Raw genomic sequence first — 26,648 nt, 5'->3', positions numbered from 1 at the left:
TAGAAAATCCACTTTTCGTCGCATGTCATAATCTGATTGAGAAATGGTTTGTTGTTGTTGCATACATTAAGAGAAAACACCACTCCAAAAAGATGATTTTTTTGATTTTCAGTCAGCTCATGAGACACCCACTTATCAAGCTTTTTCACCTTTGCAATTTGCTTCAAATGCTGAACAACTGTAGAATGGTTGATGTTGAGGTCTTCGGCAACTTCTTGTGTAGTTTTAAAACTACTCGATGACTGTTCTCAATTGGTCATTGTCAACTTCCAATGGTTAGCCACTGCGCTCATCTTCAAGGCTCTCATTTCCTTTGCAAAACTTCCTGAACCACCACTGCACCATACATTCGTTAGCAGTTCCAGGGTGTTGCTGATGTTGGGAGTTGTCTCCACTGCTTTATGACCCATTTTCATCTTGAATAAGAAAATCGCTCAAATTTGCTTTTTGTCTAACATCATTTCCATAGTCTAAAAATAAATATTAAATAAACAGCAAGTTTTGCTAAGTCATTAGCAAAAAAACATAAAGAAACACATTAAAATAATGTATAACATAATCACATTTCAACATCAAAGGCAAATTTCAACAATGCTAAAACCACAAAGACTTTCACACCAACCTAAATATTTTCCAATATGTTTGGAACCAGAAGTGTTTCGGATTTAGAATTTTTTCAGACTTTGTAATACTTGAATTATGTACTTGCTGGTTGAACATCTCAAATCCAAAATGAGCAATTCCTTTGAGCAGCATGTCAGTGCTCAAAAAGTTTCAGATTTTGGAGCATTTTGGATTTCAAATTTCTGGATTTGGGGTGTTCAACCTGTATTTCAAGTATGAGTGTCCTGGAAGCCACCTAACCTTTCTTCGTTTACCTTTTGCATTTAATTACTAAGGCTGTTAATATGTTTTAACCCAGACCCACAGCTATTTAGATTTTCCTAAAGTAATAAAAAAGATTTCCCTGTCCAATATTGCCCATTATGTATTGAATAAGATTTGGTTCTTTAAAAACAGCAACTCTTAAGGCAGCTCTAAAAAAAAAAAAAAAATTAATTAACATAAATTCTGTGTCTGGTATGGTCAGTAACTGGGAGCAGATTTACCCAAAAGGGCCGGGCGCGGTGGCTCATGCCTGTAATCCTAGCACTCTGGAAGGCCAAGGCTGGAGGATCATCTGAGCTCAGGAGTTTGAGAACAGCCTCAGCAAGAGCGAGACCCCGTCTCTACTAAAAATAGAAAGAAATTATATGGACAACTAAAAATACATATAGAAAAAATTAGCCAGCCATGGTGGCGCGAGCCTGTAATCCCAGCTACTCGGGAGGCTGGGGCAGAAGGATTGCTTGAGCCCAGGAGTTTGAGGTTGCTGTGAGCTAGGCTGATGCCATGGCACTCTAGCCAGGGCAACACAGTGAGACTCTGTCTCAAAAAAAAAAAAAAAAGTATATGAAACTGTTGTTGGACACTGGACAACAAAGAGATTAGGATTGTGACCCCTGAAAAAAGAAAAACAAATTAGGTAAGCCCTATTCTGCCCTGCCATCTGGCTGGGGGTTCTTTCCAAAACACTGTGTAGCATGGGCCATACCAAACACAGCCTAACAGCTTCATTGAGTTGAAGAGACATATCAAGAAGGTGAAGGTGAATGTAGTTTATAGGGCAGTGTAGAGAGAAGAGAGCTACTCAGAGGAGAAAGAGTTCCAGAAATTAGCATAGAGATTCTCTTGTGTTTTGGCTGAATACTAAGCTGCACATGCTTAAGGCAAAACTTCACAAGTCTGAGGCAAAGGGCAAATGCCAGGGAGCTACAAGACTAACAATTTTCAGAATTTATTTGGAAGCAATAATAAGAATTACCACAGATTTCTCATCTGAAATTATACAAGTCAGAGATAAGAAAACTACAGCTTTAAAGTGCTGAAAGACAAAAGTGTCAAACCAGAAATGCCTATTATTTGCCCTTTTCATTCATTCTTTTACATGTATAGAGTTTTCTAGAAGCTAAGCAATCTGTGATAACATAACAGGTTTTATTAGTTTTTCTTTTGAAAAATAGTTATTTTTCACAAAAACATTGCTTATGTTAACTTTAATTGGTTTATTACTTTGTAAATGAACTAATGAATAAAGATTTTTTAAATTTCTTAGTTTTAGTTTCTGATAAGGTCGATTTCAATAGCTATAGCCCATATGAAAAGCTCCTTGAGATCGTCAATAATTTTTAAGAACATAAAGACATTCCAAGACTAAAAAGTTTGAGAATTGATGCTTTAGCAGTAGAAGGCCTATCAAATTAGCGTTCCCTTGTGACGTCACAAGGCCTATGGGAAAGTTTTTCATTGCAAATTCTATTTCTTTAATAAATACATAGCTTGCTGGGCATGGTGGCTCATGCCTGTAATCCTAGCACTCTGGGAGGCCGAGGCGGGAGGATCAACTGAGCTCAGGAGTTCAAGACCAGCCCGACCAAGAGTGAGACCCCGTCTCTACTAAAAATAGGAAAAATTAGCCAGACGTGGTGGCATGCACCTGTAGTCGCAGCAACTCAGGTGGCTGAGGCCGGAGGACCGCCTGAGCCCAGAAGTTTTAGGTTCCTGTGAGCAAGGCTGACGTCACGGCACTCTAGCCTGGGTGAAACAGCAAGACTCTGTCATTCATGAATGAATAAATACATAAATACACACACAGAGCTTTCTTTTTGTGTCAGTCTGGGTAATGCATGTCTTTAAAAAGAATGAGTCCATTTCATCTAAGTTGTTCAATTATTAGTGCATAGTTATTTATAATATTGCCTTGTTCTTTTAATATTTGTAGAATATGTTGTGATCTCTCTTCCACTCCACACATTAAAAATTGGTGGTTTCTCTTTTTTTGTACTGATCAGTCTGGCTAGAGATTTAACAATTTTACTTTTTTCCAAAAAGTATTAATTACATAAATCTTGATCCTCAAATACCTGACACAGATGAAGTTTTCTGCTGGCCCTGTCAATTCTCAGACATACCATGCTATGATAATGGTGGTATAAAGAAATACAGCAACACTTAGAAGATCTGCAGACCTCACTGATTTAGTATTTTCTAAATGATCAATGCATGATGTTTCAAACACATATAGGGGCAAAAGACTCCTTTAAAATGCAAGATAGACCAATGGATATTTAATATAATAGAGTATGAAAAATTTATTTCTGTGGTTTCAGATTTTGTACAGCAGTTACTTTGTTAAATTTTGATGTAGTATAAAAGAGGAGTATTCAATTATTTGTATGATTAATTGGGGAGTCACATAAGCAGTTCTGCTGTATACTGAAACACAATGGTTACCTCAGGAAAAGCACTTGTGAGACACTTTTTTATGGAACACCATTTTTACTTGAAAGAAAGACTGACAGACAAACTAGTTATTTGGACTACAGTATTTCAAACACATTTTCTTGAAAATGAACAAAGTAAGCCTATCACTTCAAGGAAAAAAATGACAGTATTTATTATCAATGATAAAATTCAAACTTTCAAGTGAAAATTAAAATTTTGGAAAATTTACATCTATCCCTAGTAAGGGATCTGAAGATTTTGTTGATGAGATGAATAGTAATATTAACAAATGATCTTCTGATATTAATGCAGCAGCTCTCAAACTTTTTGGTATGAGCACCCCTTTATACTGTTTAAAATTTTAAGGATCAAAATTTTAACAGAGAACTTTGTTAACAGAAACTTTTATTTATGTTGATATATCAATATTTAATATATCAGAACTGAGCACTTAAATTTTTTAAGTTTATTTTAAAATAATAGCAAACCAACTGCATATTGATGTAACTAGCATTTTGATGGAAAATAACTTTTTAAAATAAAACCTAGTGAGAACAGTGCCACTGTTTTACATTTTTGCAAATCCCTTTGTTGTCTGGCTTAATTTCTGACAGCTGGATTCTCTTACGTGCTTCTGTATTCACTCTGTTGCCACATCACAGGTCGGGTCATGTGACCTCTAGAAAACACTTGAGAACAGACATGAAAAAGGAAAGTAACATTTCATTATTACTATAAAAACAGTTTTGACTTCTAGGAACCCCTGAAACTGCTTCCTATTAAGTTAAAGTTAGGAGACAGTAATATGCCTTAGTAGATTAAGATACAAAAAAACCCAATGCTGCAAATCTCTTATTTTATAAAAATGTTTACTCTGTTAAGGACACATTTCTTTTAAGCAAAATCTATTCTTAGCCTTTATCTCTAATCAAATCAAAGCAGTTATCACTACTCTAGTCCCCAATTAAAGTATGCTAATACAATTTTTGGATCTTCATAAACATACACATTTAAGTGTGCACCTATGCATTAAATATATTATATCTCATACATGCACAAAATGTAAAAAGAAATACATCAAAATATTACTAGTTAGATTATGAGTATTTTTGATCTTTTATCTCTATTTTTTTTCAATATTTATATTAACATGCATTTGTCTTTGGCTTTTAAAACAGAAATGAAAAACGATGCTTCCTGCTCTTCTCTTCCTCTCATCAGCACTTGCTAATACTCTTTTCAAAAGGAGTATGCCCTGATTTTAGGGAACCAGCAGGCCTTAGTAACTACAACTGTGAGGAGGCAGAGAATAAGGACAAAAATACACCAGGAAATAGGATGCAGTGAACCCCATGTTAACAAATCAAAGAACTGGAATTTAGAATTCTGATCCAAGAATCTAGGACTTCCAGTAAAATATGTTCTTCCCGTAAAATAATGATCCTCCTTCTACAGTTCCAACAGTAATTATGTACACCAATAAACTGGTTACAAACATTTAGCTTTTTGTACCTCATGAAGTGTTTTCACTTACTTTTCTTTGATCTGGTATCATCACAGGCTTTAATACTTTAAAATTCGTATGCTAAATGGAATTAACATACTTTTTTAAGAAAAAAGCAAGCCTCATCTCTTTGGACATTATCACTATCAAAAAAATGTCTGTCTCCTGGCCAAACAAAATTGCAACAAAGGGCCAACAAACTCAAAGCAATGAAATACAGGACTCTGAATTCTTCCCATTAGGGATCTCAAAACTCTATTACTTAAATAACTGGTCCTTGCAATGCCACACCAAGGCATTATGGTAGTAAGAGTGACATCCACTACATCATAATCAACATGAAACGGAGAGGAGAAGATGATGCAGAATCACAAACAATTCTTCTACTTAACTGGCACAGGAGAGAGAGGCAGCACAAAGCAGTGGTCAGGAGGCTCAGAGTCTGGAGCAGATTGTCTAGATTCAGATTCTGGTCCCACCACTCATTAGATGTATGACCTTAGGCAAGTTATTTAACCTCACCCTGCCTCAGTTTCCCCATCTACAAAATGGAGGAGAAGAGAAAATAATAGTATCTACTTACAAGGTTATTAGAAGAAGTAAATGAGTTACCATTTGTAAAGTCCTGGCACACAGTATTTGTTAAAGAAAAAGAAACTCTGAAGGTAAAAATTTAAACACTTTAAAAATATATTGATAAAATAATTGTAGAGACGCAGAAAAGCCATACCAGATAATTCAGAATATTACATACTCAATTTTTGAATTTCTTGAAAGGTATACAGTGTAGTGGTCAACTATTCCTTAACAGAGCAAAAGTCCAAACTGCTAAAGTACAAATCATTTTCAGGGACTTCCTGGAAGAATTTAGATGTAATTAAAGTGTCTTTTCACCTATATAAATTGAACAAGAAAATGTTCTGTTTTTAAAATAAGGAAAGATACATTAAATACTAGCGTGGACAGGACACCTCAGCTGTTCTTGTAGACTACCAAAGCAAAAAAGATGATTTCATGCTGCAAATCTGTTCAAAGTTTAGAAGAAAGAAATGAACAATCATGTAAAATTAAGACTGAAGCCAACTTCCTAAAGAAATGGAGTGTTCCAGGGTGAGTACAAGCTAAAACACAGAGATCTTATTCTGCCAGAAAAAAAAATGAAGTGCTCAACAATCAACTAGGTCAAATCAAAATGGACAGAGTAACTACCTCAAGAAATTCTCACGGCCAAATTTGGGACAAGATGAGCATTAAAAAGAAAAATGACACCTAAAGCAAGCAAAAGAAAAAAAAAAGCAGAAATCAATAAAATTAAAAACAGGATAATAGGAAAAAAACAACAAAAACAAAAGCTGGCTCTTTGAAAATATAAATAAAATTAATAAACTTCTAAGCAAACTAACCAAGAAAAAAGAGAAGACACAAATTACTAATGTAAAAAATGAAAGCGTAGCCATCATTACCGATTCCTGGTACATTAAAACTGTGATAAAGGAATAATATGAACAAATCTATACCCACAAATTTGATAACTGTGACGAAATGGACCGATTTTGTGAAAGACAATCTACTAAAGCTCTCCCAAAGAGAAATAGATAATCTGAACAAACCTGTAACTATTAACAAAATTGAATCAATAGTTATTAACCTTCCAAAACAGAAAGCACCAGGCCCAAAGAGTTTTACTGGTGAATCCTTCCAAACATTTAAGAAAAAAATGATAGCAGTTCTCTATAATCTCTTCCAGAAAATGGAGACAGAGGGAACATTTCCTAACTTATTCTAAGAGGGTAGTAGTATTATCCTAATTCCACAACCAGAGAGACATTACAAGAAAGAAAAACTACAGACCAATGATCTCTCATATACACTGATGCAAAAAGTCTCAACAAAATATTAGTATATTGAAACCAACAATGTGTAAAAGGAATTATTCACCATAACCAGGTGAGATTTATCCCAAATATGCAAGGTTGGTTCTAAAATCTACTAATGTAACCGACCATATCAATAGGCTAAAGAAAAAAACTCATATGATATCAATGGATGTACAAAAAGTATCTGACAAAATCTAACACCTATTCATGAGAAAAGCTCTTAGAAAACTAGGAATAGAGGGAATTTCCTCAATTTGATAAAGAACATCTACCAAAAATAAACAAAACACTCCACTGTTAACATAATACTTAACGGTGAAAAACTGAATACTTTCCCCCTAAGATCAGGAAAAAGGCAAGAATGTTTCCTCTCACCACTCCTACTCAACATCATACTGGAAGTCCTAAACACTGCAATAAGACAACAAAAGAAAAAGAAAGGTATACAGACTGAGGGACATGAACTAAAACTGTTTTTGTTTGCAGATGTCATGATTGTCTATGTAGAAATTCACAAGGAATTGACCCAAAAACCTCAACAAACTCCTAATTGATACAGTTGTTCCCATTAAGTGTAGGTTAACAATTCCAATACTGCTATAAATCCATATGAGAAATGAACAATTAAGTAAATTGGTGGTGTACAGTGGGAGGCAGGGTTCTCATTAGGAAAATTTATTGGTCAGTAATGGGAAAACAACAGAATGATCCATATGGTAATGGAGAGCTGAAAACAGTAAGAATTCATGTTTAGCTTACTACAGATACAAATGGTTACAAATAGAAATATTTATATACACATAAATATATATATTAAATATTTATGTATGTATATCTCTACATAGTTACATAGATACACATGTAGATACTTCATATATACACAACCATTTTTTTGCTCTGTCTGCTGAGAATGCCTAAAAGAAACAATACCTAGTGGCAAAAGCAAACCTAGCACCCAGATCTTGGTTTCTAATACCATTCACCAATGTAAAGAAACACAGTTCCTTGGACAAATGTCTGATTCTAGGGCCAGAGCAGAAAATATACCAGATGAGCTGGGAGCATCTTGTAGTGCCAGAAAGGAAGTGTCCAAAAATAAACAAAAACCACCCATACTAATGGAAGTATGTCAAAGGGGCAGGGCAGCCAATTATATGCACTCCCAATGGCCAAAGCTAAAACACTGAGTAAAAAAAAATAAAGTAGTATTGGACCACAACCCAAAGAATAAAATAAACATTCACGAGTCCATACAGATAAAAACGACTGAATAAGTTAATAAATGGGAGAAAAAAAAATCTCTTGTACAGAAGGATTTCAAACAATTTATACAGACACTCTGGTCTCAATGGGGGGTTGGGGAGGGCATAACTCTCCACTCTTTGAGTGTGGGCTGTGCATAGTCACCTCTTCCAAATAGTACAGTATGAAAAGGGGAGGGGGGACAACGAAAAAACCAGACAAACATTACCTCAGCCAGGTAATCAAGGTTAAAATCAACAGTCATAAATTATATTATTTGTATTTACCCTTGATATGGTGTGATGAAATGGTGCTTTAACTCTGTGATCTTCCTTCCAAAAACCCAAAATCTAAAACTACAGTTTAAAAATGAGAAAAACATCAGACAAATTCCAATAAAGGGGCATCCCACAGAACATCTAAACAGTACTCTTCAAAATTGTCAAGGTCATCAAAAAGAAGGGATGTCTGAGAAACTCACAGCTAAGAAATCCTAAGGAGACAAGACAACTAAATGTTATGTGGCATCCTGAATGAGATCGTGTAACAGAAAAAGGACACTAGGTAAAAACTAAGGAAAGCTGAATAAAATATGGACTTTAGTTAATAATAATGTATCAATAATGTTCACTAATTACAACAAATGTGCCATGCTAATGAAAGATGTTGATAATAGGAGAAACTGGGTGTGGGGTATATGAGAACTCCATAATATATTCTCAATTTTTCTGGACATCTAGAACTTCTACAAATAAAGTCCATTAAAAAAAAGGAATAGTGGCTGGGCGCGGTGGCTCACGCCTGTAATCCTAGCACTCTGGGAGGCCGAGGTGGGCGGATCGTTTGAGCTCAGGAGTTCGAGTCCAGCCTGAGCAAGAGCGAGACCCCATCTCTACTAAAAATAGAAAGAAATTATATAGACAGCTAAAAATATATATAGAAAAAATTAGCCAGGCATGGTGGCACATGCCTGTAGTCCCAGCTACTCGGGAGGCTGAGACAGGAGGATCCCTTGAGCTCAGGAGTCTGAGGTTGCTGTGAGCTAGGCTGACGCCACGGCACTCACTCTAGCCTGGGCAACAGAGTGAGACTCTGTCTCAAAAAAAAAAAAAAAAAAAGGAATAGTGATGAAATGATTATAAAACACGACAAAACTCCTGTGATACTGAAAGAGAGTGAAAATTATCTGCCACTCTTGGAGATGACTATTAAATAATTTTCAGAATAAAGAGCTGGTATATAAAAGGGAAATAAACATTTACCTCATCTTATAAGGAAAAACTGTAGTTCAATGCTAGTTAACAAGGAAAAGGTCTTTTTAACAGAGGAAAGCTGACTAATCGGTCCAGAAGAATGACAGAGTTAGAAAAAGCACTATTTTGCAAGCCCAAATGAAATAACTGATTCAAAGCTCATCAACGGATGTTAAAAATATCAAGTAGAAGGCTGCTGGGAAACAGGATATTCACAGGGAACCAAAATGTCACTTTGCTGATCAACTGCTAATTGTAAAGGGGGGAAAACCCATCTTTACAATGGACAGATCTGGTGAATATCTCCTTAACCGAATGATCACACTTTAAGGAGACAACCTGATGCCTTGTGTTATGAATTGACATAATGTATATAGAAGCACCTAAGCAAAAAAAAAAAAAAACTAAATATAATCCAGTCTTTAGACCCAATCATCTGTTTTTAGGAAACACAGCAGCTAGAGACACAAGTTAAATACCACAAGAAAACAATCAGACAAATCAAAAATGTGGGAACTTTCATCCTGGTTTCTGCAAGAAGCCAGTATCATGGAGGTGGCGGTAAGGAGGAGAGGTGGGGACAATTGTAGAATGTTAAAAGTGACTAAAGCAACAACAATCAAATGCAATGCATAAACTTTGATTGAATTCTGGTTCAATAAAACCAGTTACAATTGGTCTTCTGGGAGGAAAGGGACAGAACAAGATCCTGGACTAGGACTCTCCAGCAATCATCCCCCCACAGAAACATCAATTTGAACAACTATTCACACATGAAAATATCTTCGCAGGAGCTAAGGAAACCAGGTTGAGAGATCACAGTACCTGAATGTAGCATAAATTGACCTTTTGGGGGAACAATTAGAAAAACTTCAATATAGACTAGATATTAAGGGTGTTTTTAAGTATAATATACATAGGAGAATATGTTTACTTTTAAGGAAATGCTTGCAAACTGCAGCATTTAATGGTCAAGTGTTGCCAAAAAAAAAAGTATCTATTGAGAGAGAGATAAATACGACCAAAAAAAAACAACCTACTATATCCAAGTAGGAGTACACAGGTGTTCACTGTAATATTCTTTCAACTTGTATGTTTGAAAATTAAGTTAGGAGTAGTGTGGAGAAATGACGTCATTTTTAAAAATGAGGGGAGAGTTGGCCAAAATGATCAGTTATAAAGCACCAGAAAACAGTAATAGCAGATTCTATAGACAGATGTAACGAACGTATTAATCTTAAACCTGTCTCTTATGACACATATACTGTATGAACATTAGGAAGATGGGGGCAAGAAACAAAGGAAATCAGTTTAAAAAACAATTCCTATCTTCTAAAAGTTTAAAATGTCAACAAAAACTCTGCTGATAAAACCATATGAAACCGAACACCCTCAGTCTCTCTCATTTTCTCAAGAGAATAAACAAGGGACTACAAAAGATATACCATTTTTCTTCTTCAATTACAATGACTAGGAGTGATGGAAAATTTTGTAATTTTGAAATGTAAGAAGAATGGGAATAGGCTAGAAAATCAAGAACATAAATGAACTCATGAAGACCTTAAATCTATTGATATACATACATGAAGATAACACAATAAATCAAAATCAGTAACATTTTATCTCATATTAATAATGGGTTCTACAGAATTAAATTCTCTCTGCAATCCCTTATATACTAGTGGCTATGTTGCAGATATACACTGCATGAGACACAACTGTAAGTCCAGCCCCAAAGGTAACTCCTTCATCAAATGGCTAAGGGGGCTATCCTGGGGTTTCTCCGTAGAGCAAACTTTAAAATTTCACTCAATATCACCAAGTAGATACCTTCACAAGGCCTTCTCCACAATACCTAGGATTCTACCGCCTTTTAACTGTGACAATATCATGTCAACAAATATGTCAGCTAGTTCTATATGTGACTGCCCTTTTTCACTCCTAACAGACACGAAAATGTTATCCTACTTTTCTCTCTCCCAAACTTTGCAAAAATCTCTGGTTTTCTCTGCCATTTTCCCCTCTCTTAATCTATTTTAGTCCTATTTTCCCATTTTATAATAATTGGTATAATGTGTAAAAACTGTTACGCAAAATCTCACTCTTGAGGAAAAACTAAAACTACTTATACCAAAATTTTAAATAAGGAATCTTATGACATAAACCTTCATCAGACTAACAAATTATCTTCCTTACAATGGTGAACTAAGTAATTATGGCCAACACTCTTACTGAGAACAACTGGAGAAAGTGGACACCCTCCCAAGCTCCCAGAAAAAAATTAAAAAACAAAAACAAAAACTTTGCTTGAAACACTAACAAGGCAGTAAAAAATTATGGAGGCCAAGATCTGGGAAAGTGAGAAATCATCATAGGCGAACCTGGCTTCTGGTGCCATTTTCCCCCGCCAAGGGCATCTGCCAATTCTAAAAAGGTGGCTAAGAAGCTGAGCTTGAACTTTCAACAGATCTATATAATTAGAGAGGATTAAATATTAGAATTACAGGAAAATAAAACTATACTCAGTTATAAGGATGGATAAAATAAATGAGATTAAGCATACACACTGATAAAACATATTGAAAAATCAGATTAACTCTTAATTGACAGGACAAAAATAAGAACTATACTGGTGTTTTAATAAGAGAATGACGTAGGGACGGGTGAAGGGGGTGCTGATAATACCCCTAGCTTTATGTTGGGACCCCAAACAGTCATATCCTAGGAGTAAAAAAACATAAAATAGACCAGCCTTTGCAGACTCTGGAACACAGCTTTGAAACACCTTAGTGCCTGACTGGATTAAGATGACCCAGATTGCTAGTGCCACTAGCTAGCCTCCTTCCAAATGTAAACAAAAATCCTTTCTGGAAGGAGATAGCGTCATTCTCAAACCTTAAGTTATCTTTATAATTTTTCATATATAATATCTTAATAAAAAAAAATCCAACCCCAAACCAGGACAACACAAGTGACACAAAAGCCTATAGAAAAAGACCCAGAGAATCCAGATAATGAAGTTACTGAACACAGATGTGCTTAATATATTCACAGAAAGTTTTTTGTTTTTTTTTTTTAAATAAAGAGTCATGAAAGACTGGCCCAGTATAAAACCCTGATAATTTCAAAATTTCAACATACTTCATTTCCTAATTTTTACATTCATTTCTAATGGGTTCTTTAGAAATTCCTACAGCTGTTCTAAACCCTTCTTGTTCCCTTGAGTCCACATGCACCTGAAAAGAACAGTTTACCTACTAAAGTAAGAAAAGTCAGTCATCCAATCTAAAAGGAATTCATACAGGCTCTCTAACCTGCCTTATCTGTACATTCCCCGAGAGGCAGCATACCCTCTTAAGTTGCCGCAACAGAGGGAACTGCTACGAGGAGCCATCATAGATCAAATCAGAGGTTTGCAAACATTTTACATCATAATCCATTACATACACACTTCTGTGTGTATCTATGTATAAGTACACTCACATATTTAACTGAAACACAACTTAAAAAACTATAATAATCAAAATAATGTGGCTAGCATAAGGACAGACATATAGATCAATGGAACAAAATTGAGAGCCCAGAAATAAATCCACCTTTTTTTTTTCAAAAATGCCAAGACAATTTGATAAGAAAGAATAGTATTTTCAACAAATGGAGCTAAGACAACTGCATATCTATATGTGTAAGAATGGTCGAACACCTGCCTCACATCATACACAGAATAATTAACTCAAAATGGATCACAGACCTAAATGTAAAAGCTAAAACTATAAAACTCTTAGAACAAAACATAAGAGTAATCTTCAAAACCTTAAAGCAACAGTTTCTTAGATAAGATAGCAAAAGTACAATCAACAAAGAAAAAAACAGATAAATTGGGTTTCATTAAAATTAAAACCTTTTGTGTTGCAAATGATGCCATCAATAAAGTAAAAAGACACTCCCCAAAATAGGAGAAAATATTTATAAATCATATATCTGTTAAGTGACTTGTATCTAGAATATACAAAGAGCTCTTACAACTTAATAAAAAGATAACCCAATTTTTAAAATGGGTAAGGAATCTGAATAAATATTTCTCCAGAAGACATACAAATAGCGAAGCAGCACATGAAAACATGCTCAAGAACATTAGCTATGAGGTAAATGCAAATCAAAACCACAATGAGATACCACTTCACACACATTAGGATGGCTTTTATCAAGAGAGCAGACAAGTTTGAACAGCATGTGGAGAAATTAGAACCTTCACACCTTACTGGTGAAAATGTAAAATGGTACAGCCACTTTAAAAAACAGTATGGTAGGTCACAGAGTTACCCATATGACCCAGCAATTCTACTCCTGGGTATATACCCAAGAGAAATGAAAATATACAACACACAAAAACTTGTGCACAAGTGTTCATGACTGCGTTACTTATTATAGCCAAAAAGAACAAACAGTCAAAACATCCACTGACTAAAGACTGGATACATAACATGTGGTCTATCTGTACAATGGAATATTATTAGACCATAAAGAGGAATTAAGTAATGACACATGCTTCATGATGAATGAACCCTGAAAACATCATGCTAAGTGAAATAAGCCAGTCACAAAAGACTGCATACTGTATGATTCCATTTATATGAAATATCTAGAATAGGCAAATCTATAGAAAAGAAAGTAGATAAGTGGCTGCTTGGGGCTGGGGGAAGGAGGAGCTGCAGGGAGGAATGAGGAGTGATTGCTAATGAGTATGGGGTTTCTTTCTGGGGTGACAAACATGTTCTACAATTAGGTTGTGGTGATGGCTATATTACTGCATGAATATACTAAAAGAGCTTCGAACTGTATACTTCAAATGGATAAACTGTAATGGTATGTGAATTGTATCTCAATAAAACTGTTAAAAACTCTTAGCCCTTTATTACATGTGACACACACTGATATTTTCTGCTTCATTTCCTTTAAAAAGATAATACAAATTGTGATCTCCTAAATTCATTCTATAACCCATGAATAGGTCATAACTAGCACTGCCACAAAACCCTGTAACACTAAACTGATACCCACCATGTCCTATTATCAGGACCAATCACATCACACCTCGCATCCCTGCTTACCTCAGTCACCTGAAAAAGTCCAACTCTCCCTGGTTATCTATTATTCCCTGAATTCTCAGAGCCATACTGCTTTGTATACCCTTCATTTTACTCCACTCCTCATTCCTCCTAATACCATTACTTGGTCTTCTGAAATTCCTAATTTGTGACAAGCAAACTTAACCAATTATACCACTGTCCTATATCTATTACCCTTTCTTACACTATGTATATGCTATACTATTATCCTTTCTTATTGTCATCTACCCTCCCTCCAATTCTCCCTCATTCATTGAGGACATCAGCAACTGGTTTACAGCATGTATCCTCACTCCCCTCGCCACCTGCTGACATCATCATTCATGCAGACTGTCCCTTTTAATATCTCAGCCTCTTTAATTCATTAGCCACCTCATGTCCACAGAACTATCCCTCAATTCTACCTCGGCAGCCCACACCCAAAATCATCTTGGGCATTATCAATGCCAGTAACTATCATCAGTGAAATCTCTCTTTCAGAGATCCCACTCTGACCACAGCATTCAATCCTTCAAGTTCATTTACTTGAACCACACTCCATCCCCATCCCCAGAAAATAAATAACCCCTTTAAAAAGCTTTCACTTCCCTTGTCCCCTTTTCCTTCTTTTATGCGGACCTGGTGTTATGGCTAGTTTTATGTGTCAATTTGGCTACGCTGTAGTACCCAGTTATTCTATCAAACACAAATCTAGTTATGAAGATATTCTGTAGATACGGTTAATATCTACAACCACTTGACTTTAAGTACAAGAGACTATCCTTGATAATGTGGGCATCTTCCCTGAGGAAGATAAAATTCTGCATTAACTCCTGCCCAAGAGTTTCCTGCCTGCCCTACAGATTTCAGGCTTGCTAGCCCTCACAAAAACAAATTCTTTGAAATCTCAGTCTGTCTGTCCGTCTCTCTCTCTCTCTGACTAGCTCTGTTTCTCTGAAGAACTCTGAAGAACTCCGTCAAAATCTCACCTTGGATAAATCCAACTATCTGCCTTGTCTGTGCTTATATCTAATCCGTTAAATCATGCCAGGGGGAAAAAAAATCACAAAATGAGGCTGACTGATACAACTTTAAATCCAAGATTTCAAACCTTAAATGAACAATCAATACTTCTTGGCAAACTGCTTCAAATTCCCCACACTCCCATTCCCCTCTGTCCATAAGAATCTCATACTTCATTGAGAAAACAGAAACCATGAGAGATGATGAAAGCCAGGAGGTTAGGCTTCACCTTTCCAACCACCAGACTTCCTTGCAAGGGCACACAGCTTTCTGCATTCCCTCCTGTTTGATGGCTCCTCTAAGGAGAGCCAAACTCTCTGTCTCTGCTCTGTAGCCCCCTTTCCTGCATATAGTATTCTCTCTTTTTCACTCTCTCACTTTCTGGACCCCACATTTTCCTTTATCTACTAACCCATTTCTTTGTTCCACTTCAGAGCTAATCTTGAAGAAGTTATCTATCTCCACGGTGTTAACACTTGCTCATTTCTCACTCCTTTTAAAAAATTTTCATTCATTGTTTTAGAATAACCAACTTCAACTTGGCTTCTTTCTTCCCACTTTAATAAAACTACTCATCAAGATCACCAACAATTTCCCACATAATCGCTCTGTGCCTGCTTCCTCACCTATAAAATGGGAGTAACAGTAACCCTTGTAGGGTTGTGTGATGTTTAAACAACTCAATGTACAATATGTTTAGAGAATAGTGCCTGGTATATGATAGGCACTGAATCAGTAAAAGCTGTGAATAGCATTAGTATATTCTGGATTCTTGTTTTCTCTAGGCTCTGATGTTTTGTTTCTAGCTTAATATGTGTGGGCCCTTGAGTAGTAAACTGCCTTAGCTTTTGAGGGGGAAGGTGGGAAGAGACAGAAAATAAACTATGTAATCTCCATTAAGCAATGAGATCTCTACTGAATGTCAGCCAAGTATCTTCAATAACTACCACATAATTTCTTAAGGATGAGCTACCTCAAACCCAATCAGCAAATCATATTCACTCCCTCCACCCCCTCGTTCCCCAAATGCTTTCCTGACTTGCTGATTTTTGCCAGTATCATTTTTCCAAGCATAAGACCTTCCTGTCTACATTCATTCACTTCTCACTTCTATATATCTTGACCTCTACCTTGAATGTATGCTCTCTGACACCAGACTAAGTTATATTTTTAGGAACTGCCTCCGTGTGCTAAGCTCATGAATGCAGCCTGTATGTACAGTCATGACTCACTGAATGACAGGGATACATTCTGAGAAATATGTTCTTAGGCGATTTCATCATCGTGTGAATACCAGAGCGTACTTACACAAACCTAGATGGTATAGCCTACTACACACCTAGACTCTACGGTACAGCCTGTTGCTCCTAGGCTACAAACCTGTACATCATGTTACTATACTGAATACTGTAGGCAACTGCAACACAATGGTATTTGTGTATTTAAATGTGTTTGAACACAGAAAAGATACAGTAAAAATATGGTATTTTAACCTCATAGGACCACTGGCATATAGTCAGTCCTTGACTGAAACATCCTTACGCAATGCATGGTTGTATTATCAAATAAGACACAAAGAAGTTAATTAAAAACCCTGTGTTCACTATCAAATGATCCATTTAACATTTTAAAATTCAAAATTCATCTCAAATTTATTCACATTAACTTTGGAGAGAAAACTTCACACTACTCTAATTACTCCCATAATCCCTCCCTAATTTCACTATTATTCATACCTTTAAATACTCAGCAAACATACAAGCATTTTGGTTCTTGTTCTACACATTATGGAGGAAAACTATAATCTTTTAAAGTCACTGCTACCAATACAATAAGAGCAAAAAACTGGGATATAAAAGTTTGGGGGACGAGGTAAAAATCAAAGGGAAGAAAAGGCTGGCATGATTTACACCTGAAAAACCAAAAGTTCAACTACAAAACTATTAGTAACAATAAGGATTGAAAAAGAGGACTTATTATTTAACAGACAAAATATTAAATAATATATAAAAGTTTTCTTTCTTTCTTTTTTTTTTTTTTTGAGACAGAGTCTTGCTCTGTTGCCTGGGCTAGAGTGCTGTGGTGTCAGCCTAGCTCACAGCAGCCTCAAGCTCCCGGGCTCAAGCAATCCTTCTGCCTCAGCCTCCTGAGTAGCTGGGACTACAGGCATGCGCTACCATGCCTGGCTAATTTTTTCTATATATTTTTAGTTGTCCAGCTAATTTCTTTCTATTTTTTTAGTAGAGATGGGGTCTCGTTCTTGCTCAGGCTGGTCTCGAACTCCTGACCTCAAGCAATCCTCCAGCCTCGGCCTCCCACAGCGCTACTAGAATTACAGGCACGAGCCACATTGCTCAGCCAAAAGCTTTCTCATATACAACCAGATAGTGGATAAAATGGAAGAAAAGATGCCATTTCCAACAGCAAGAAAAATAAATAGCAGAAAAACTTAAACATATAAAATAGCAAAAAAACCAAACAAAAACAAAAACAAAAATTGTAAAATGCTATTAGGAACCCAAAAAGAGATTGAACAGATGAAATGGTTAAGTTTTCCATACTCTTGGATAGAAAGGTACAACATCATAAAGCTGTCAATTCTCCCACAAATACAAAGAAATCCTAACAGCAAACTGAATCTGTGTAACCGAAGTCAAGCATGGAGGGAAGTATCAACTTTGAAAGGATACGGGAAAACTTTCTGTGTGATGGAAAGGTTCTGTATCTTGGTGTGGGGATTACACAGGTGCATACATATATAGGCAAACTTTTATTGGGCTGTACATGTAATGCTTGTGCATCTTACTGTATGTAAATTTTACAAAAATAAAATAAAAAATGAAGTGATCCCCACAGAAATGACAATAGGATTGGCAGAGGAGGGGCAGAGACTAGACTAAACTAGATGGGTGGATTCTAAAAGTTCACATAAAATAAGATACAAACCAGAAAAAAATTTCTGAAGTAGAAGAGAAATGGCTGGACATGGTGACTCACACCTGTAATCTCAGCACTTTGGAAGGACAAGGCGGGAGGATCACTTGAAGCCAGAAGTTTGAGATCAGCCTACGCAACATAGTGAGACCCTGTCTCTACAAAAAAATTTAATGAAACAAATTAGCTGGGCGTGGTGGTGCACGCCAGTGGTCCTAGCTACTCTGAAGGCTGAGGCAGGAGGATAGGTTGAAGCCCAGAAGTTTGAGGCTGTAGTGAGCTATGATCATGCCACTGTACTCCAGCCTAAGCTACAGAGCAAGACCGTCTTTAAAAAATAAGTAAATAAATAACTTATAAAAACAAGAGAAATGACAGAGAACTAGCCCTAACAGAAAATATAGCATAAACTACAATAATTAAAACAGTATGGCTTGGTTCTCAAATGGGCAGATTGGTCAATGGAACCAATGGTCTCAGATACACATGGAAATTCAGTAAATGAAAAAGGTGGCATTTTAAATCAATAAGACAGGCCAGGCGCAGTGGCTCACACCTGTAATCCTAGCACTCTGGGAGGCCGAGGCGGGAGGATCGCTCTAGGTCAGGAGTTCGAGACCAGCCTGAGCAAGAGCGAGTCCCCGTCTCTATTAAAAATAGAAAGAAATTAGCTGAACAACTAAAAATATATAGAAAATATTAGCGGGGCATGGTGGCACACGCCTGTAGTCCCAACTACTGGGGAGGCTGAGACAGGAGGATCACTTAAGCCCAGGAGTTTGAGGTTGCTGTGAGCTAGGCTGATGCCACAGCACTCATTCTAGCCTGGGCAACAAAGTGAGACTCTGTCTCAAAAAATAAATAAATAAATAAATGATGGTGGGACAAGTGGGCAGTCACCTGGTAAAAAAAAAAAAAAAATAAGGTTGTACCCATAAATAATATTCTACCCTAGAAAGGAAAACAGCAAATTGGAAAAAATATTTCCCAAAAATAGCATGGAGTTCATTTCACTAATGTAAAAGTAAATCCTACTAATCTAGGAAAATAAGCAAAAAAGTAGTAAAAAACTATGAAAGGTAAAGGGCAGGTCAGAAGAAAGAAAATACAAACAGCCCTTAAAAGATGAAAGATACTTAATTTCACCCAAACAGGCAATGATGAAAGAAGCAGGCACCCTTACACAGTGCTAGTGGAACAGAAGTTGGACAACCTCTACAGGCTTCACTTCACCATATATATATCAAAATTACAAATGCACATACACTCTGGCCTAGCAATTCCACCTCTGGAAACTTACTCTATACATTTCTGTACAAGTGTGATATGATATATGCACAGGTAATCCCCTGCATATGGCTTTTGATAGCAAAAGACTGAAAACAACCTAAACGTACATCAAAAAGGAGCTAAATAATTGGCACACCTGTATAATGATGTTATGGACTGAATGTCTGTGTCCTTCCAAATTCATATGTTGAAGCCCTAATCTCCAATGACATAATATTTGGAGGTGAGGACTTTGGGAGGTAATTAGGTTTAGATGAGGTTATCAGGGTAGAGCCCCCATGATGTGATCAGTATCCCTATAAAGGAGGAAGAGAACAGAGCTCTCTCTGGTCATGTGAGGATACAGCCAGAAGGCAGCCATCTACAAAACCAGGAAGAGGGCACTCACCAACCAACCAAATTGATTAAGCAGCCTAATCTTGAACTTCCCAGCTTCCAGAACTATGAGAAATAAATTTCTGTTTTTTAAGCCACCCAATCTATGGTATTTTGTTTTAGAAGCCAAAACATCTGTTTGAGCGGTTTCAGACAAATGGAGTACCATGAAGCTGTTAAAAAAAAAAAAAAAAAAAAAAAAAAAACCATTGCCAGTTATGTATTGATACAACTGATATGAAATAATCTCTAAGCTATACTGTCAAGTTAAAAGAGGCAACAGGCAGTATACATGGTATGCGACAACTTAGATTTAAAAGGGGGCAGAGGATATACAGTATTGTATATATGTAAGACACATAATCTTTCAATGACAAGGTGAAAAATCCATAAAGCTGTGAAAGACAAAAGTTCTTTAATATGTTTAGGACAAATATATTTAGTGGCAAAATCTGACAAGAAGTAGCATTAAGACTGTATCTTTATTCATCCCACTTATTATACTATTTATGTTTTCAATAGAGAAATATTAATGTGTTTGATTATGGGATGCTACCACCTCCTACTAGGGATCTTGGACAATACAGTAGATACCCTATATTATCTTTATACAATTCTAAAAAAATTCTAAAATACATCTGGACCAAGAGTTTTGAACAAGGGAGTATATATATCTGTATTTACTTGTGCATATATAAACTATCTTTGGAAAGATTCATAGGGAACTCAACATTGTTTCCAGGTACAGGAACTGTGTGGCTGTGCAGAGTGGAAAAGGAGATTCTTCACTGTGTATTTTTTTTTTAAATCTTTAGATTTCTGAATCAAAGTGAATACACTAGTCAAAATATAAATGAAATGTAAATAAAATAAAATCACTAAAGCTCTAAATTAAACCTTCAACAATAACAGATAAAACCAGATGCTTTGATTGTTTGTTTGTTTTGACTGAAAAGTTACCCTTTCTCAAATCACAGGGAAATCTAAACAGTCATAGCTTTACTTTATCTCACCTTTGGCTAGCTCAAATGGAATCTGACAGTCAGAGAGCCACTGTCTCTGGAATAAGCCAGAAAATTCTGAGTTGCTACCCCAGTAACAGCTTTTAGGAAATAGCAACTTCCTGATGTTTTGATGTCTCCTGCCCAGCAAAGCAGGTGTGTGTGGCTGTTTTTCCATTATCGTGTCCCCAGATATAAGGTGGGTAACAGGCTTGGGCCTCTCAGCATCAGGAAGCAGTGAAGCCCACACTTCTCAACACCAGAGTTAAGACTTAAGAAAGTACTTCTAGCATAGAGGTATCCTTACGTTGCAACAGTTTCAAGACAAGAGTTTGAGGATTCCAGTTTGTATCTAAGTAGCATCTTTTCTACTATCTGCTTTTCATATACTTATTTTTATACCTGTTATATTCCAAAATGACCTTGAGGTGACTATAAGATTTGCCTTTTCTTATGATTTGGATTTTGACTAGTCTGTACCAGACTCTCAAACCAGAAATTAGAAAGGAAGTCATACTGCTTTCTAAAGTTTATGGAGTGAATATAAAGGCAGGATAAGAGATGTTAAGGTTTGAGAAGTCCCCAAATGTCCCAATGACAAAAGAAATTCCCAATGAAATGACTAACAATATTTGCTTCCTTGTGTTATGACATAAAAGCACTTATGTTTGTCCTTATCTTCTGCCAAGTTATACTCAGATCACTAAAAGCAGAAACTGACTTCTACTTCCTTTGGCTCCCACATAATTTACTACCTGGATTGGTATAGAGTAGCTTCTCAATAAATGCTGCCTATGTAAAACTAGTGTCATCTCACAGTTGCTGTCCTCAAGATGGAACAAGAAATTTAATAAATCCTTGTAAGCATAGAAATACTATATAGAAACCTTAGAAAACTTCGGAAAACACAGAAAAGATAATATTTCTAAGGTGCTACTAATAATCTCTCTTATTTTTCTAGGGACCTCTAGAAAATATTTAATGAATTGTTGTGGTTACCAGGTCTCTGACAAATTTGCAATCTTCACAGCAGCAAAGATCCCAATAAAATTAAATTTAAAAGACACGACAGCATTCCATTGTCTTCAAATGTGTTACATGATAAAGCTATTCTCAGTTCCTGAATGCCCATTCCTTTAGATAGCTGTCAAAATAAACCTAGGAAAGCTTAGGCAATTCCCTGCAGTGAGAAAGCATAAAAAACGGTAAAAACAACTTCATATCAGAGAATGTGGCAAATACTATCCCTTCAATATCCGCTTCTGGAACATTACCAAATTTTAAGGCGGAGAGGATTACTGGTCCAAATGTTAAAATAAATCATTTTAGTCAATTCAGATTAGATGAGACAATCAAATTTTAAATAAACCCCCAGAGATGCAGAGGGAAACAACTGGCCTATTCTGGAGAATGAGAATGCATGCTGTACATTAAATTGGTTTTAAATTTACTTGGTATTTTGCATTTGTTTGAAGTTAAAAATAGTAAGTGATAACAATAGCTAAAACCTCCTGAATACTTACATCTACTGTTCCAGGCACCATACCAGTGCCAGGCACTGTATCTGCAGTACCTTATTTATACCTCACAGCCCTATGAGGTTATATGCTATTATTCTTCTCATTTAACAAATAATTACAGGCCCAAATATGATATATAACCTAAGTAGCCTATGCTATATGGCTAGATTTGGAGCATGGATTAGAACTCAGGGCTGACTCTAAAGCCCATGTTAGCAATCACTATGAGGTTTGGGTTCCTTAACTTTCTAAAGAACTGGCAGATTTTAACTAAATCTGATATACTACTAAAGGGGAAGAGGAAACACAGACATTTGCTATATTTGTGATATAACCCACCACCATAAAAAAGAATGGCAGCTAGTAGGTTTTCCAAAAGGCCTTATACATACACACACAATTTTAAAAACTTGATTTCAATGAAATTAGGCCTACCCAGGGATTTGCGGTGGGCTTTTATTTATGGGAAGCCCTCTTGTATGTGTTCTAAAAGAGCACAAATGCACTGTTTAGAGATGCCTTTAGTTTCATCCTTGATCATAAGCTTCTTGAGGATAATGAACTCTTCATTTTCACATCTTCCACATTTCTGAGAGCATCAAGCCTCCTTAGAAGGCATGGTGCTATGAAATGAATAAAATCTACCACTCAAAGAATCTCTAGCTTATGCTGAAGAAATTTAATTTGATAATTTTTTCTGCTTCTGAAAATTACAAAAGTCTAACTTTGATTACTCTTCTTGACATGGACTTTTGATTATCACCCAAGAAGGACTCTTTTTTGCCCCAGTATGTTTTCTGAAGAACCACCTATCTAAGGAACAACCTTCTATTTTAGAAAGAGTTCTGACAGCCTCAGTTTACAGTTCTAAAGCCAAAAAACTTAAGCAACTTGCCTAAGGCTCCAGAGCTTGCTGATGACAAAGTCTAGATGACAGAACTGAAAACCTGGGTCTGATTCCTGGATTATTCTAGTTCCACCTACTGCCCTGACTGATAGAACAACTCTTACTTCAATATTCCTGTCACCTTTTAGCTGGTAAATTCTGTTGGATCAGAACTCATTTCTGAAATCAAAGTTCAAGTTAATCTGCATAAGAGTAAGAATGCAAAGCTGCTAAATGTTCAGGTAAAGAGCTCTTAACTAAGACAATAAGCATTACAGCTCACTGAAATAGGCAAATAAATGATTCATGGATAAAGCTGTGTGTTTATAATGGCTTTCCTGCATTACATTAATCAGAAAGGCTACTACTACTCATTCCACTGACTTGACCAGAGACCTCTATAGAGCTGGCATCTTAATATCAGGCAGACGTTATTTTAAACTTCTATACATGCAACAAAGCATCTCAACCATGTAGATGACTCAAATATGTCAGAATTCAACCCAGTGGCAAAGCAGACCTACAATAAGTAGGCTCTTATTCAACCACCTCTTAATTACCACTAGAGAGTTTGTGACTAATCCCTCAACAACAAATTACTTCAAGTTGTTTCACCGAGCACCATCACAATCATTTTGATCATTTCCATAATATTAGGCATGCAGTAAATAGTTAAGATTTTAACAGCATTAATTTGGGTACAATATATTCTTACACTAATTTCCTTTCCAAGTGGCATTTCCGTCAGGATCTAAAGGAGTATGAAGGATGTAGTTTCCGATTCTGCCAGGTAGTTCACTCCCTGGTGATTCAGGCATGACCCCAACTAAGGTGGGAAGGGTCTTTTCTTAAACACCGCTTTAAGGGAGCCCTTTTCAAACTCATTAGAAGAACATACTTACTAGCAAAATCAGTGCTATCTATTCCTTTAAAACATAATTTGGAGTAGAATGTGGAGTGACTGCTAATCCGTATGGAGTTTCTTCTTGGGGTGACGACAATGTTCTGGAATTAGTGGTTATCAGTGCACAACTTTATGGATATACTAAAAACCACTGAAATGTACACTCTGAAAGGATGAATTTAACGGTATTTAAATTAAATTTCAATAAAGCTGCTATTTTTAAAAACCAACAGAATTTGGAAAACAAAATAACACAACTCTGGTTCTGTACACTGCCTGTGAGCTACTGCCAAAGGATTATCAGTAACCCTTACTGAAATCCGACATAACTACGTAAAGCAATAAAAATTTGGTTTCTTAAGATTTTCATCCCTTACCTTAATAAAGTATCATTTTCTTATTTTTTCACTCTACATCAAATAGTAAGTTCAATTCAAATTCTTTCATATCTAAAACAAATGCTAAAATGTATTAACTAGTGAGTAGAAAAGAGCTGTAACCTGGATAAACCAGTATTATTTTGAGTTTTAGGGCCATATGCTTCCCAGTAGTGTTAGTACAAGTTAAAACTTAAACATTTCTAATAAGCATTTCTAAAATGTTATTAGAAATTTTATATTTCTAGTAAAACATTTAAACAGCTTTTGTTCTAGCTTTTCCACTTAAAGGAGTCACCAAAAACTTTTCAAATAATATTCACAAAAGGATAAATGCAATCATTTCAGACACCACTGAAATACCACTCTATGTGTATCCGTGTGTGTATGTACATGTATGTACACACACAGAGACACACACTCCACAACCTACACTGCTCTATTATCATATTAGAAAATATTTAGACAACATTTTATTTTGGATAGTGAATGGCCTAAAAATAGTAAGGAAAAAAAATTGATACTAAAGTGATTCAAAAGTCCCTGTCATCACAACAGATAATGTACATGAACTGATCATTTAGCCATCTAGAAGTGACAGTTGCATGAAGGCTCGTAAACTTTATAAAGAACATTAAAAGTTTTTTAAGGCTTGATTTAAATATTACCAATTATAAAGAACTTTTCATCAATCCAACTTTTATTGAACACTTACTATATTCCAGGCTAGGTGGTGGAGAAACAGATGCAAGACAGGCCCGCCCTCAAGGAAGTCCCATTTTGGTTGCTTGCTTTTGTCAGGCACAGCACTAAACATGTTCACTTAACAGCATCTGACCTCCTAGGTTTAACGTTAACCACAGCAGGGGAATCTGAGGTAATCATTACAAATGACTGTAAAGCTGTAAGACTGGAAAAAATAAAATTTAGAAATAAATAAAAGCTGTTGTATATTTAGACCAAATCTAATTCTACTTCGTAACATAACATTACACTTGAACTTCAGATATACTGCTAAAAAATACTAAAATGACCCAGAGTATAATTATACCTTCCTTGACACAACGCTTACATGATTGTCTCGTTGAAAGGTACAGCTATTGCACTTCAGTCAAAGCATCCTCTTACATTGCAGGGTATTTCTTTTTACCTTCACACCTCTCCATCTGAACAGTTGCTGAATGAATGAATGAAATAAACAGATGTTCTAATTGCCAAGGAGGTACTTGCCGGATGCTTATCTCAAAACACAATGGACTGAAAGACCAGAATTCTACTGGAAGGATCACTGAATTTCAGAGGTAAAAATGGTCATCACTGGACATTGTCTAATACCATGTAGGCAACACGTTATTAAATTCACAGTAAAGATCAGAGAGAGAACTTTTAGAAATGAACAGCGTTCATCACAATACTTCAATATGGACTTGGTTCTACCATCACTGGATCGGGAACACAGTGCAAGACAAAGAAATGGGAGGATGGGGTGAAAAAGTCAAAAGGTCACCACCGAGTGACCCTCAAGAGAAACGCGCGCTGACCGCTGAAGCTCGGGCCGAGGTTGATGGCCACCTCCCGCCCACGCCACGGGCCGGGGCTCTCCCTTGCAGCCCAGAGCTGGAGGCCACTCCAGCCTTTTTCGGCGCTGCCGCCCGCGTTCGCCCGGAACGTCAGCACAAAGAAAGCACCAAGGAACAAAATACGGTCCTCACGGGCGCCGGGCAGGCGTGAGCACCCGCCGACCCGAGCGCTCTCCGCAGCCACGCGCCGCCGGGGGAGGTAGCCAGGGCGCGGCGAGCCACGGAGGCGCCTCCGTCCCGACCTTCGCCCAAGTGTTTCAGAACTTGCCATCCACCCCCCACTCCATTTTCTCCTCCCGACGTGGAAGCGGGACCCGCGCGAGGAGAGCGCACGAGGACGGGCCGGCGGGCGGAGCTCAGGGCGGCTGGCGGGCGGCCTCGGCGCACCCGGGTCCCGCAGCCCCACGCCCCCTCGGCCGGCCCCCTCCTCCCGGGCCGCTATTGTTCCCG

General features: G+C 36.8%; 1 protein-coding gene across 4 annotated transcripts in view; it reads right to left on the bottom strand.

The window, feature by feature from the left end:
* MAPK8 (mitogen-activated protein kinase 8) overlaps window positions 1–26,648 on the bottom strand; it is a 96,136-nt gene that overhangs the window by 69,343 nt on the left and 145 nt on the right. The window contains exon 1 of one of the 4 annotated variants that reach the window (XM_069459859.1): window positions 25,334–25,456. The exons of 1 other annotated variant lie outside the window; for it this stretch is intronic. The gene's annotated coding sequence lies outside the window, so the exon portion shown is untranslated. Of the gene's footprint in view, window positions 1–25,333; window positions 25,457–26,648 lie in introns of those variants that run through there. 2 more of the 4 variants (XM_069459856.1, XM_069459858.1) reach the window with 2 other exon arrangements.

This window comes from Eulemur rufifrons, chromosome 28 (genome assembly GCF_041146395.1).
Source record: "Eulemur rufifrons isolate Redbay chromosome 28, OSU_ERuf_1, whole genome shotgun sequence".
NCBI classification, from domain to species: Eukaryota; Metazoa; Chordata; class Mammalia; order Primates; family Lemuridae; genus Eulemur; species Eulemur rufifrons.
Note: the sequence above shows the minus strand (reverse complement) of the source record. Positions and strands in the feature narration are given on the sequence as shown.